This window comes from Manis javanica, chromosome 18, assembly GCF_040802235.1.
Source record: "Manis javanica isolate MJ-LG chromosome 18, MJ_LKY, whole genome shotgun sequence".
Taxonomy (NCBI): Eukaryota; Metazoa; Chordata; class Mammalia; order Pholidota; family Manidae; genus Manis; species Manis javanica.
In genome coordinates this window covers 22377397-22391755 of record NC_133173.1, presented here as the reverse complement: position 1 = coordinate 22391755, position 14359 = coordinate 22377397, and the positions used below count along the sequence as shown (strand labels likewise).

General features: G+C 41.9%; 1 protein-coding gene across 1 annotated transcript in view; it reads left to right on the top strand.

Annotated features, from left to right (window-relative positions):
• The window catches only part of OCA2 (OCA2 melanosomal transmembrane protein), a 385751-nt gene that overhangs the window by 335721 nt on the left and 35671 nt on the right, over positions 1 to 14359 (top strand). The gene's annotated exons all lie outside the window — the stretch shown is intronic.

Sequence of the window (14359 nt, the reverse complement as noted above, 5' to 3'; positions counted from 1 at the left end):
GTGAGTTGCCGAATGAATGTCTGTGTATCTTGCTAGAAAGCAGGTTCAGTGATGTGGTTCATGATTGCTGAGGGGAGAAGAACCTAACACAGGGCTTTGTGTCCCTGGGTGAGAAGTAACTACTGATTAATGGAAGGAGGGAAGAAAGGAAGGAAGGGGAGAGGGAGGGAGGGGGAAAGGAGGAAGGAAGGCTTCTCTTGAGGACCTGGCCAAGCTCCAGTACTGGCAGCCGGGCTGCTAGGCTCAGGGACACTGGCTGTTCCAAGGGCCCTGGTGGCTTTGCTGCCTTTCTTGGCCAAGGGGAAGACGAGTGCCCCGGGGTCCCACTCCCTAGTCTTGCCCCAGCGCCTTCCCTTCTCTGGACTTCAGTTCACTCACCTGAGAAAGAAGAGGTTGGACCAGATGGTTTCTGAAGTCCTTTGTGGGGCTTGCATTTTATGATTCTATTTTTGCCAGTGCCCCGTTAGGAAATAAAACTGCAGTGTAAATAATGAAAATAAAAAAGAACATTCTATTTGAAAGTGCAGTGGGCAATTCCTTTTTTATACTCCTAAGAAATTATTCTATTTCCATCCACATGAAATTGGGCCATTCTGACTTCTACTTCGCAAAGTCAAACTCGGTGACATTTTTCCTTTAAGTTTTAAAAAGGTAATTTAAGTACAAGTAATCCAATATTTGAAATGTGGTTAATTTTTCCTTCCTTGTATGTAAATGTTGCTTGTGTGGCATGGGTTAAAATTCACAATCAGTGAGAAAATACCAATGCTCAGTTTTCCAATCTCTTTATGGTAGACAAAGATTGCTACCATTCTTCTAACAATTTCTGGCCAAAAATTTTACGTGTGGGTTTGTTAATGATTTTTTTTTTAAGACTGAATAAGGAAAACATGTTGTTTTTAACATTTTATTATATTATACCATAGTCTCTTTTTATTTTTAAACAGCTTTATTGAAAAATAATTGATGTAGAATAAACTGCAGATGTTTAAAGTATAAAATTTAAGTTTCAACGTATATGTACCTGTGAAACCATCCCCATAGTCCAGCAGTGAGCTTACACATCATGTTTCCTCAGCCCCACCCCCCACCCCCAAACCACTGCCAATCTGCTTTCTGTTGCTATAGATAGGTTTGCACTTTCTAGAGTTTTATACAGGTGGAATTATCCAGTATGGACTGGTATTTTGTCTTGTTTCTTACACTAAGCATGATTACTTTTAGATTCACATATGTTGTCATGTGAATCAATGGCTTACTCCTTTTTATTGCTGAATAGTATTCCATTCCATGGACTTAGCATGGTTTGCTCTCATCTCTTGAACATTTGGATTATTTCCGGGATTTGGCTATTATGAAAAAGGTTGCTAAGAACATTCAAGTATGTCTTTGTATGGACTTAATCTGTGCTCTTGGGTAAGTGCCTATGAATGGAATAATTGGATCATATGGTAGATGTGTGTTTATATTTTTAAGAAATCACCAGACTGTTTCACCAAATGGCTACATGATTTTGCACATCCACCAGCAGTGTATGATAATTACTAGTTCTCCACACTTTACTGCCATGTGTTATTGTCTGCCTTATATAATGGGTGTGAAATGATGTCTTATATGTTTTTAATTGTGATAAAATACACATAATGCAGAATTTACCATCTTAACCATTTTTAAGTGCACAGTTCAGTAGCATTAAGTATATTTACATCCTTGTGCAACCATCAACACTATTCATCTCCAGAGCTCTTTTTATCTTGCAAAGCTGAAAGTCTGTACCCAATAAACACTAGCTCCCCATTCTCTTCCCCACAGTGCCCGGCACCCATCATTTTACTTTGTATGAATTTGACTACTCTAGGTACCTCATAGAGATGGAATCATACAGCATTTATCATTTTGTGTCTGTCATTTTCTAACATAGAGTAATGAGCTTGAGGTTTATCATGTTGTGGCATGTGTCAGAATTTCCTTCCTTTTTAAAGCTGAATATATTCCATTGTATGGATATACCACATTTTGCTTATCCATTAATCTATCTATGAACATTTGGAATGCTTCCACCTTTCTGTTATTCTGAATAATGTGGTGAACATTAGAATACAAATATCTGTTCTAGTCCCTGTAAGGTAAAATCCAGCCAAAATGACCAGGCGAGGAGGCAACAAAGGAGCCAAAAGTTTAATGGGGTGCAATCCCGGGTGATGTTCGCCCGTCTGGTTAGTCACAGGCCAGAGAAGTCGCGCCCAGCAGGGCAGGCAGTGAGTTTATAAAGAAGTTAGGGGGAGGGAGAGCAAAGGTCTACAGCGGTGCGAGGATTGGCTAGCCTAAGGCACGTGTCATTGGCCTTTACAGTAGACAAAGGACTAGAAAGTTACTACTCCTTTTCCAGGTTGGGAGGGGGCAGCAGCCGGGATTTTGGCACGTCATCAGGCTGGAATCTGTTGGTATCTTTCCCTTACCAGACCGGGGTTGAGGGCTTTGCTGCCCCCTTTCCTTATTTGGTGAGGGCTGGGCTCATCTGACGTGCTCACCCCTCCCTCCAGTGCCTCCAGCCTTACAGCCCCTACTTTCAGTTCTTTTGGATACATACACAAAAGTGGAACTGCTGGCTTATATGGTCTCATTGCGGTTTTAACTTGCACTTTCATACTAACTAATGATGTTGGGCATCTTCTCACATGTGTGTTTGCCATTTGTATTTCCTCTTTAGTAAAGTGTCCAGTTGGATATTTCTCACATTTTTGTGTGTGTGTTTGTCTTCCTACTATTGAAATTTTAGAGTTCTTTATATATTACAGGTATTAATCAACCTCTTAAAATAGATTATGCTTTTGAGATTATTATCTAAGAAATCTTTGCTTAGCCTAGGGTCATGAAGATTTTCTACTATACCCTTTATAGTGTTATATTTTACATTTAGGTCTTTGATCCATTTTGAGTTAATCTGTGAATATGCCATGAGGTATGGCTGCAGTTTTTGTTTTGTGTGTGTGTGTGTGTGTGTGTGCATTTGGGGGTGGGGTTGCATATGGATATCCATGTGTTCCAGCTCATTTGTTGACCATTCATCCTTTTCCCACTGCATTTCCTTTGTGCCTTTACACCAACACCACACTACTTTGATTATTATAGTTTTATAATGATTATTAAAAGAAGGTAGTATTTTTTTCTCCATTTCTGTTTTTCTTTTTCAGCATTGTTTTGGCTAGTCTAGATTCTTTGCATTTTCACATGAATTTTAGAATCAGTTTCACAACTTCTACAAAAAACCTCCTGAGATTTTTATTGGGATTGCTTTGAATCTACAGAACAATTTGGAGAGAATTGACATCTTAACACTAATTTTTCCAACCATAAACAAGATGTCTCCCCATTTATTTAGTCTTTTTAATTTTCTCAGCAATAATGTGTAGTATTTTTTGTACAAGTCTTCCATGTTTTTTGTCAGATTTATCTTAAAATATTTGCTATTTTTGATGCTATTGGAACTTTATAAATACTACTTTTAAATTTTAATTTCTGATTGTCCATTACTATTATGTAGACATATGGTAGATTTATTTATATTGATCTTACATCCTGCAGGCTTGCTAAACTTATTTATTAACTCTAGCAGACTTTTTGTAAACCCCATCAAATTTACTATATAGATAATCATGTATTTATCTGTAAATAAATACAATTTTACTTCTTCTTTTCCAATCTGTATGACTTTTCCTTCTTTTTCTCACCTGGTTGCATTGACCATAATCTCCAGTAAATGTTGAATGGAAGTAGTGAGCAGATATCTTGTCTTATACCTGATCTTAGAGGGGAATTACTCAGGTTTCCACCATTAAGTATGGTGTTAGTTATGTGTGTGTGTGTGTGTGTGTTTAGATACCATTTGTCTGTTTGAGGAATTTATCTTTTATTGCTGGTTTGCTGAGAATTTTTATTATGAGTGAATGTTGAATTTCTCAAATGCTTTTTCTTTGTCTATGGAGATAATCATATATATTTTTTTAGTTTATTAATCATTGAGTTATATTTATTGATTTTCAAATGTGAAACCATCCTTATATTCCTCAGTAAATCCCACTTGTTCATAATGCATTATCCTTTAAATATATTGTTGGAGTGATTTCAAAAATTTTGTGAAGAAATTTTACATCTGTGTTTATAAGAGATACTGTTTTGTAATTTTCTTTTAATGTTTTTGTCTGGTTTTCATATCAGAGTAATTCTGGCCTCATTTAATAAGCTGAGAAGTATTCCCTTTTGTTTGGCTTTTTGGAAGAGTTTGTGTAGAATTACTATAATTTAATCCTTATATGTTTGATACAGCTCACCAGTAAACCATCCAGGTCTGGGATTTTCCTTATAGAAATAATTTTTATTGTTATTTCAGTTTTTTTAAGTAGATGCAGAGCTATTTATGTTGCCTTTTTCATCTTGAGTGGATTTTTGTAATCTGTATCTAGGAATTTGTTCATTATATCTAGTGTCACACTTATTCACATAAAATAGTTCATATTATTTTCTTATCTTTTCAATATCTATAGAATCTGTAGTGCTGTTACCTCTCTCATTCCTGATATAGATAACCTGTGTTTTCTTTTTTTAACTCCTGATCAGTTTGACTAGAAGTTTATCAATTTTTTGACATTCTGAAAGAAACAGCTTTTGATTTCATTGATTTTTTTTACTGTTTTTCTGCTTTCTAGTTCATTGATTTCTGCTCTGATCTTTACTATTTTTTCTCTTCTGCTTACTTTGTGTTACTTTTCTTCTTGTTTTTCTAGTTTCTTAAGGTGGAAGCTGAGGTCACTGATTTGATACTTCTCTAGTTTAAGTTAGCACTATTAATTTCCACTTTAGAGCTGCTTTTCAGACCTACAAATTCTGATACGTTGTTTTTATTTCAATCAATTCTTTCTATTTTTCTTCTGATTTCTTCTTTGGTACACAGATTGTTTAGAAATGTGTCATTTAGTTCCCCAATATTCAGGCACCTCCCAAGGCTTTTTGTGTTATTGACATCTAATTTAATTCCATGTGGTCAGATGGCATACATTGTATTTCTCGACACCAGCTCCCGAGGTCCACGTGCTCCCACCCCTCCTGTCTGGCCGTACCTCTTACTAGTCTCCTCTTCCTCACTCCAGCCTTTTCACTGCTTTTGAACATTCACAGTCCACCGCGGCCCCAGGCTCTCTGTATTGGCTGTGATCTCACTCTGGGACCCTTGCCCTGTTCAGCTACCTGCCTGGCTCCTCAGTTTCCCCAGGTGCCTGCTCAATGTAACCCTGCCAGAGAGGCCACTTTTACCACTCTTACTGCAATAGGAGTCCCCCGCCCTTCTCTGCTCTGTTTTCATCCATGCCACTTTCCATTTCATAGAGTGCATGTGTGTTCGGAGATTGTCTCTCTCCCCCCAACGAGAGTAGAAGGCCTCTGAGATCAGGGCCCTGATGTGCTCGCTGGTAGGTATGCAGGGCGAGAACAGTGCCTGCATCTAATAGGTGTCTGATGGGTGTCAAGTGCCCAGGAGCTGCTGCACTTTTAGCTAAGCCTGGGTCTTCTCCGCAAATGCACAAGCTGTTTTCACCCTTCTAGCTTCCCCACAGAGCAAAGCAAATGGCCTCCATTTGATAGAATAATGAGATATAACCATGTTTTTTAAAGCTGCTTATTAAGAACTGTCTCGTTTAACAAAAAACATTGTTTGATTTTCTGAAGATGCAATTGTAATGCAGATGCGGCAATGCACGCAGCTGGCCTTTTATCTGAAGCCCATCTGGGCTCCTCTCAGGAGATCCTAGACTAGCGAGTCGTAAAGCTGTAGCCCTTTTTTATTTCTTTAAATCAAGCTGTTACACAGTTACATTGTGTCTCTACTGAATGGCCTAACTGTTAAATGCTTTTGGATTTTTAAAAAGGGCACAAAATCCTGTAACCACAAATATTATTTTGAATATTGGAGCCAGCACCCAAACCCACTATGTTGTGGTTAATGACAAGGCATCTCCAATGTGCCTGATTCTTTTGAATGTTTGTTTGTGTTGATGACGGAAGACTTTTTTCTTCAAATTAATGACAGGGCCAGAAAGACTTCCATAACATGAGCAGGGTAGGGGGATGGCTTTACAGACACCCCTCTAGAGGGCACCTCAGCCTTCCGAGTACTTCTTTTCTTTACCTCCTGCAATGTGAAATTTCTTTTAAGTCATTGTTAGGCAGAAAATTTAAAAACAGAAGTGAAACTACTAATAAAGTCATATTGCATTAAAAAAAAACCCTTTCCTACCTACTATCATACTTTGTTGTACTATTGGGGAAAAAACATCACAAAAACTTGGGCATCTGTTATTTCACACGGATCTTGAGCATCAGAACAGAGCCACACTGACACCCCACATCAGCGCGTGCCCCTTTCTCTAAGGCCTCATCTCCCATCTCAAAGACTTTTGTGTTTTTTTTTCTTAATCCGATCAGTCATAAATTTAAACCGAAATGTTTTATTTTTGCTTTTTAATGCTTGCCTGTCCTCCTGTCCTCCACTAGCTTGCACCCCTGTCTGCTAAGAGGCCCTCCTTGCCCTGACACCAGGCTCTAGCCTCAAGTAAACTCCCAGGTGAGAGCACACCTGGCCAGCTTCCAGGAGGGGGCCCTTTCTGGCAGGCCTGGGCCGGGGACCTGGGGAGGGCTCTCAGTGTGGGAACATCTCTGGCCTTTCAATGCTGCTGAGTGGATGCTGGGCCACCCCACGGACAGCTGAGAGCCTTCGCTTCCTGATGGTGCCTCGGTCTGTCACTGCGATCCCCAGCCACGCTCTGCAGCTGCTCCCTGTCAGTTCTGTCTTGGTGAATCCGGATTCCCCTTATTCTGAAAACCACTTGCAGATTATCTTATTCCAAATATCATTACCCATCCACAAACTAACTAAAACAAACGAAAATTGTGCCACTTAATTTTGTTCTAGAAACTTAAACTAAAATTTCACCATCCAGGGTATTCATATTAGACTCTTTTCAGAGGGTGAGAATATTCTCAGTAAGAGTGAGTGGTTTCTCTGTCTGGTTTGAGTTCTGAGTTCGTATCAAACCCACACACCAGAACACAGCCAAGGGGTCTTAATCTTCCATGCACCTTGCCTCTCCTCCCCCTGAGGTCAGTCCTACTGGAGCCCATCCCACTGCTAATTCCCTGTCTGTGTCTGGAGTGTTACGGCTTGTGTTTATACAGCCCACATTGCCTCCGGAGATGGCTGTGCACGTGGAGAACCTGGGTACCCAGCTGGAAGACAGGGTGATTTCAGAGGATTCTAGAGGGCTCTCACGTCCAAGGTCTATGGCTTTGAATTCCTGTTGATTCACATGAACTGACTAAAGACTGAAATTCCATCTTTAGAGCCGATCCCTTAGATCAAAGCTGCTCTACATCAGGGTAAAATGAAGAGATGAAAAGAAGAAACACATACTGTTTGGCACACTAATCTTTGTTGAATGACTCAGATCAGATATAACGTAGCTAATAGTTGTTATTATTGAGTGTGAAGTGGATTATTCCTCTTGCTCTTTCCCGTGAGAGCAGGAGAGTTCTTCCCACCCTTCAGAGGAAAATGAGCAGACAGGGTCAGGTGTGTGGCCATGACCAGTGGTGCTGCTGGGCCCAGCACTGTGCTCTTGGGACTTGAAATTGGACAGGACATGCAGGACAGGTAGGATAGGAAGCATTTGATGAGGAAGAGGGAAGCATGGGCATGTAGGCCTGCCTTGTCCCACCTTTGTTTGTGGCAGAGGTTTCCATCCAGTTTCACCCTAACAGTCATTACTTCCAAGGTGGGGCCAGGAACACCTAACCAAGTTGAGAAGAGAAGTGCTCCTGATAGATGGTGCTTCTGACTCTGTGACCCTCCTGCAGAGGCTGGTGGAAGCTGGCACTCATCAAGGACCTGCCCTGCTGGCACCGTATGGAATGCCCCACAGGTGCTGTTCTGTAACTCCCCTAGGCGTTGCGCTGGCCCACTGTCAGGGGAAGGCTGGCGCTCACCATGGCTGGGAACTTGTGCACAGCCTGCAAGGGGCAAGAGGCAGGGCTGGGGTCTTCACAGCTCTGCCCCAGGTCCAGGGTTTTTCTGCTGCATTATGCCTCTTCCCATAGATGTTCTGGAAGCATATGTTTTAGTGGAAAATAACTAGCATGGATGTTCAGGGCTTGGTGTTCCAACAAATATGACAGCAAGTGCTGGCCGTTCTTCAACCCAGAGAGCACACCTGCGCTTCGCTGGAGCTCGGGGTCCTGTGGCGCTGTGGATGGCCACAGTGCCTTTGTCCCTCTGCCGTTACATAAGCAAGCTGAGGTTAGTGCGCACAGTCAGGACTGAGGGACCCAAGAGGCTGCAGAAGGCACAAAAAGAATCTTGCTTTAGGCAGCCGTTGATTTTTTTCTTAAATAGGCAAATTCAAGTGAATTTAAGAACACTCTACAATGTTACACGTTTTACAAAGGCTATAGACCTGTGATTTGTGAAGAGTCCTCCTCTCAGAAGCAGTGGTGTGGATGGGGACTCTGCCCTGGTAAGGGAACAGGGCTGTGGAGCCCCAGGGGCATGAAACACGGGGTGGGGCTGCCGGGTGGGGCTGCCTAGGAGCTCTGCCCGCACAGCCGCCCGGCTCTCTGGGAGACCTGCGCTCATTCGAAAACTTCAAAGATCTCCTTGAAGTCTGTGGGGAAGCGGAGAGACAGTTGTTGGGGAGGTGGTGCTGGTCTGGCGGGATCGTCAGCCCAGAAACAGTGAGGGCGAGAGGTGGGTCGCTGGCTGGCTTGCTAACAGATTGGTGACCGGGGCAAAGGAGGGAAAGAAGGGGGTGTTCCAGGTGGCTCCTGGGTTTGTGCTGGAGAAACTGGGTCGGCAGCAGTGCCATTTATTGATATAGCGGAAAATAATTATATGTAATAATTGCATAGTTATTTTTAATATTAGTATAAATTATAATAATATGTATAATTATATAAATACATAATAGCAAATATATACTTTATATATTACATATAAATTTATATAATTTATAAATAAAGATAGTGGAAAGAAATGTATGTGGATGGTTCCCAATGAATTTGGCTTGCAAATTCAGCCAAAAATAAAGACCCAAGAGCTTGTCCAACAGTTATTGTTAAAGGCCAGTCCACTCTAAATAGTGCCAGCATCTCTAAAAAGTATGTAAAATAGTGTCAGAACTCAGTGCTGTGTGGAGCAGTCTGAAGTGTTGGAAATGTGCTTAATTTAAACTAATCTCACCAGGAGTCAGGGTCTTTCCAAGCCCCAATAATCCAATGGGTGATGACAGCATCTTGCAGTAAGGTCAGAGTACAGTCACCCCAGAATAAAATGAAAGTGAGCAGGTCACTGATCACCAAGCTGGAAGTCACCCCCTGTGCAGTATCCCATCGGCTCCTCATCCACCATAATGGCAGCTCTCTTTCTCAGTCTGATATCTGAAGTACTGAAAAAAATTGTTTTCAAGCTATATAACATGAAAAGAACCAGTTGAAAAGACAAAACTATTGAAGTATGTATTATCTTAACCTGAGGAGGAAAAATGCATTTATGTTTTCATTGATCCTCCAAAATATGACCTTTTACATGGAACTTCAAAGTAGAAATTGACATTTAAGAAGGGTGTAGGGATTTCTACAAGAATGGAGTCTTAAGAGCATATCATTATGAGTGCATCTTCTGCACCATCACTTGGAAGTGAGGATGTATATTTAAATGTGTGCTTGTGTGTATTTCCTTTTAAGTTCCAGATCTATAGCACCCATCTTTTTCATTTTTATTTATTATTTTATTGGGCTATAGTTGATATACAATATTATATTGGTTTCAGATATATAAATACTGACTCGGTAATTATATACATTATTAAATACCTGCCATAGTTACCTGGTTACCATACCAACATACTAAAGTATTACTGGTTATGTTTTCTATGCTGTACTTCCATTCCTATGACAGATTTATTTTATAATTTGAACTTTGTACCTCTTTATCCCCTTTACCTATTTCACCCATCCCCCCCACCTCCCTCCCTATGGTAACCAGCAGTCTGTTGTCAGTATTTTTGGCTCTATTTCTTTTTTGTTTGTTTTGGTTTTTAGATTCCATGTAATAGTGAAATCATATGGCATTTGTCTGTCTCTGCCTGACTTATACCACTTAGCACGATACCCTCTAGGCCCATACATGTTGTCACAAATGGCAAGATTTCCTTTTTTATGGCTGAGTAATATTCAATCATGCATATGTACCACATCTTCTTTATCTACTCATATGTTAGTGGGCACTTGGGTTGCTTCCATATCTTAGCTTATTGTAAATAATGTAGCAATAAGCATAGGGGTGAATATATCTTTCTGAATCAAGGATTTTTTTCCAGGTAAATTCCCAGAAATGGAATTCCTGGGTTATATGGTATTTCTATTTTTTTTTTTTAGGAACTTCCATATTGTTTTCCACAGTGGCTGACTGATTTGCATTCCTATCAACAGTGTAAGAAGGTTCCTTTTTCTCTACATCCTAACCATCTGTTATTTCTTGTCTTTTGGATAGTGACCATTCTGACTGGTGTGAGGTCACATCTCATTGTGGTTCTGATTTGTATTTCCCTGATGATTAGCAATGTGGAGCATTTTTTCATGTGTCTGTTGGCCATCTGTGTGTCTTTGGAAAAATGTCTATTGAGGTCCTCTTCCCCTTTTTAATTGGGTTATTTCTTTTTTTGATGTGGAGTCATGTGAGTTCTTTACATATTTTGGATGTTACCCTTTTATCAGATAAATTATTTACAAATATATTCTACCATACAGTAAGTTGCCTTTTTGTTTTACTGATGGTTTCCTTTGCTGTGCAAAAGCTTTTGAGTTCAATGGAGTCCCACTTGTTTGTTTTTGCTTTTGTTTCTCCTGCCTGAGAAGATTTATCCAGAAAAAAATTTTTGTGCTTATGTTCAAGGGATTTTTGGCTATGTTTTCTTCTAAGAGTCTTATGGTTTCATGTCTTACATTTAGGTCTTTAATCCATTTAGAGTTTATTTTTGTGTATGACAAAAGACAATAATCTAGTTTCATTCTCTTACAGGTAGCTGTTCATTTTCCCAATACCATTTATTGAAGAGACTGTTTTCTCCCCATTGTGTATGCTTGCTTCCCATAGCACCCACCTTTTTATCTAATATGCAGGGTGATACTGGTGACTGTCCAGCTTCCACGCACATTTATTTACTGGAAGCTTCATAAGTCATAGACCCTTAGGTTTGGGTCTACAGGAATATTAAGGTCAAGGGTACTTATCACTGTAGTCCTGCTGTTTATTGCTATAGCTCCAGCTCATTAAAAGGTGTTGTCTAAACAGAATGAGAAAGACCAGGAGAGAAAGTTACCCCTAAATTTCCAACTGCAGAACCGTGGTTCCTAGAATGATTACATGCAGTCCCCCAGAGCGTCCTCCAGTCTGAGCATGGTCTCCCTAGGTGCCTCTCGGTGGGGAATGAGCTGCCTGCCTTCCCCACGGTGGAGCAGAGGGCTCTGTCCAGCACTTATATGTCTGACATATGTGAACACACCAGGAGACAAAACCACTCCCATCTGCGGACCTCGTGTTCATTCAGAAACTTTGCTACAAAATACCCTGGTACTAAAGTGAGTGCTAGAGCTGGTGTATGAGAGCTGATTGTTAAATTTTCAGGATTTTTACTACCCAGTGTTAAACATAGTCCTTATTAAAAATTACATTACATAAACTTACAGTTAAATAAAAAACATATTGACGTGAAAGTGATGAATATTCAAAATGTATCTTCCTATTTTGCTATTATTTCCTTGAGGTAATTTACATTTATCTGTACAGTGTAAATAATATATAATGGTGTGCTGTGGTGGATTATTCCCCAGATTCGTGGTCAGGGGCATCACATTAGTGGGAGAGTTTACAGCTCTTAGATTTACCAGCATACTGAGTATCTAAGGGGAAGATTTTTTCTCCATGAAAATTAAAATTCTTGGTGTTATAAATCCTTATATACTAAAATTCACCCTTTGCCATTTTAGAGCTCAATACTACCAAATTCAACTTTAAATATTTCCACTATTAAAAATGTCTATCATTCACTGAGTGCCAGCCTTGGTCCACGCTCTGTACCAGATACTGACATGCATCATCTCATGTCTTTCTGAGTCAGACGGGGAGCCGGGAGCCCTTCCTGAGACAGTGCACATTCCTTCCATCCACGTGCTTGCTGTAAAACTCCTTTAGCTCTTGGCTTCTCTCAGCATGACCCTCAGCTTGTGTTAAGATGCCACAGACCAACCGTCTGGTAACAGCGACAGCCTCCTGACCTCTGCTGTGCCTTCTTTGCCCCAGCCTGCAGCAGGACGTTCCAGTGCCCAGAGAAGGGGACTTCGCGCATCACAGCATGGAAGTGAGCAAGCATTCAGGGTGGGAGATGTGGCCTTGCCTGGTGAGAGCTGAGGGGAAGCTGGTGTTCCGAGTGGCCTGTAGTGTGGGAGTTGGCATTGACTCCTTGACCAGGTCGGAGCATCAAGCTCCTGAGTCAGTCCTCCAGCCGTATTTGTCCCTGCTCCTGGAATTAAGACATGGTGGCAGTAGCCTCATCCTTGAATCAGTGTGGAGATGGGGAAAATGCCTGGAATTCTAAATTGTTTCCTTAACTTACAAAAAGCTAAGATGCTGTCAGTGTACCTGGAGCATGAAGAGAGGCTTCTTAGATACAACTGCTGACAAAGAGCGTTGTGCGACTCCCTTTTGATGCTAAATGGACATGCTGGGGCTGTGCTGTGACCTCAGCGCTCTTTCCCTGCACTGTGCCACTGGGAAGCAGCTGTTGGGACTGTTCTGTGTAGGCTGCCAGTGTGCCAGCCCAGCAGGCCTGGAACATGTGAGCCTTGGCCCACCCTGCCAGCAGGGAAGTTTCCTGGGAGCTGACGGAGGTGGTCTGCCAGCACCTGCTAACACTCACACACAGGGCTTGGTGGTATTGTCCATTTGATTGCACTATCATTGACACTAGCAGGTGAGCAGTGTGCCTGTCAAACTGACGTGTGCACACCCACAGGCCCCCTCACCAGCTCCTCAGCCTCTACACTGGGACCTCCCTTGGGGGTTTTGTACAATCCTGCCAAGTACCACAGCTCTGACCCAGCCTTTCCTTGAAATCGTTTTAATCATGACATTGGCTGAGGAAGGTAGATGATATTAACTCTTAAAGGTGTGTCTGCCATATAGTAGGCACTATGCAAGAGACGGGTATTTAATTGAGCTGCAAACTGAGAATTAAATGTCAAATGATCTGCACAGGATCAAAGAAGAGGCAGAAACAGAAGTGAGGACTAGCTTGTGCTTATTTCACTCACTGCCACCTCCCTCAAGTGCCCACTGGAGAGCCCTATGAGAAGCCATACAGAGCAGGGGCACAGTCACACCTCCACGAGGGGCCTGTCCCCACCAGGCCCCTCTGCGCTGAGTGTTCTCTGGGCCCCACCATGTGCAGGGCCACAGAGGGGCCTCCACAGTGCCCTGTGGCCGTGGTGAGTGCCCTCCTTCCTGAGTGCTGCAGAGTATCTCAGAGCCTTGGGTGCAGACATCTACCCACGCAACCCATGAGGGCCTCTCCCAGCCCCTCCCAACAATAGCACAGTTGGCAAGAAAGCGTGTACAAAGGACAAGTTCCGTTGGGGCCAGCCAGACTGCTCTTCTTAGGAGTGCCTCTCTGCTAGGCCGTGCATCCTTTATAATGAGAAACTTAACAGATCTTGTTCTCTCTGTTCTCACCACCTTTGACTTCAGGCTGCTGTGATTCAGTGAAACTGTTCAGGAGTGTTCCAGGATCTTGCTTTCATGGTGGTGCTGGAGTTGAAGTTGTATCTGTGTGGTGAAACCATTGCATTTGCCCTGGAGTAACTCTGCTGGGGTCAGAAGTCACAGGCACTTCGAGATCTGACAGAATGTGTGAGCTGAGAAGCTGGAAGGAATGTGGGGAGGGTCTTTTCACTGCCTCCACACTGGATCTGCTGGAGTGGCTACAATGCTGGTGGCCTGGCCCCATCTAGAAAGAATTTAAAGACATTCGTTCGGTCTGTTTATCTAGTTTTTCTTCCCCAGTACCTGGACAGATGATGGGGTAGAGTGTGCAAGGGAAGCCCCTTGAGTGAGTAGGTGAATGAATGAGCATGAAGGATGAATAACATGGTATTAAGCTGATTTCCGGCTCTCATAATCTATGAGTCTGTGTACAGGAGGATTAAAACAAGGCTCCCAAAAGCTTCATAGCTAAAAAAATTTCATAAAAGTTATTTCAGT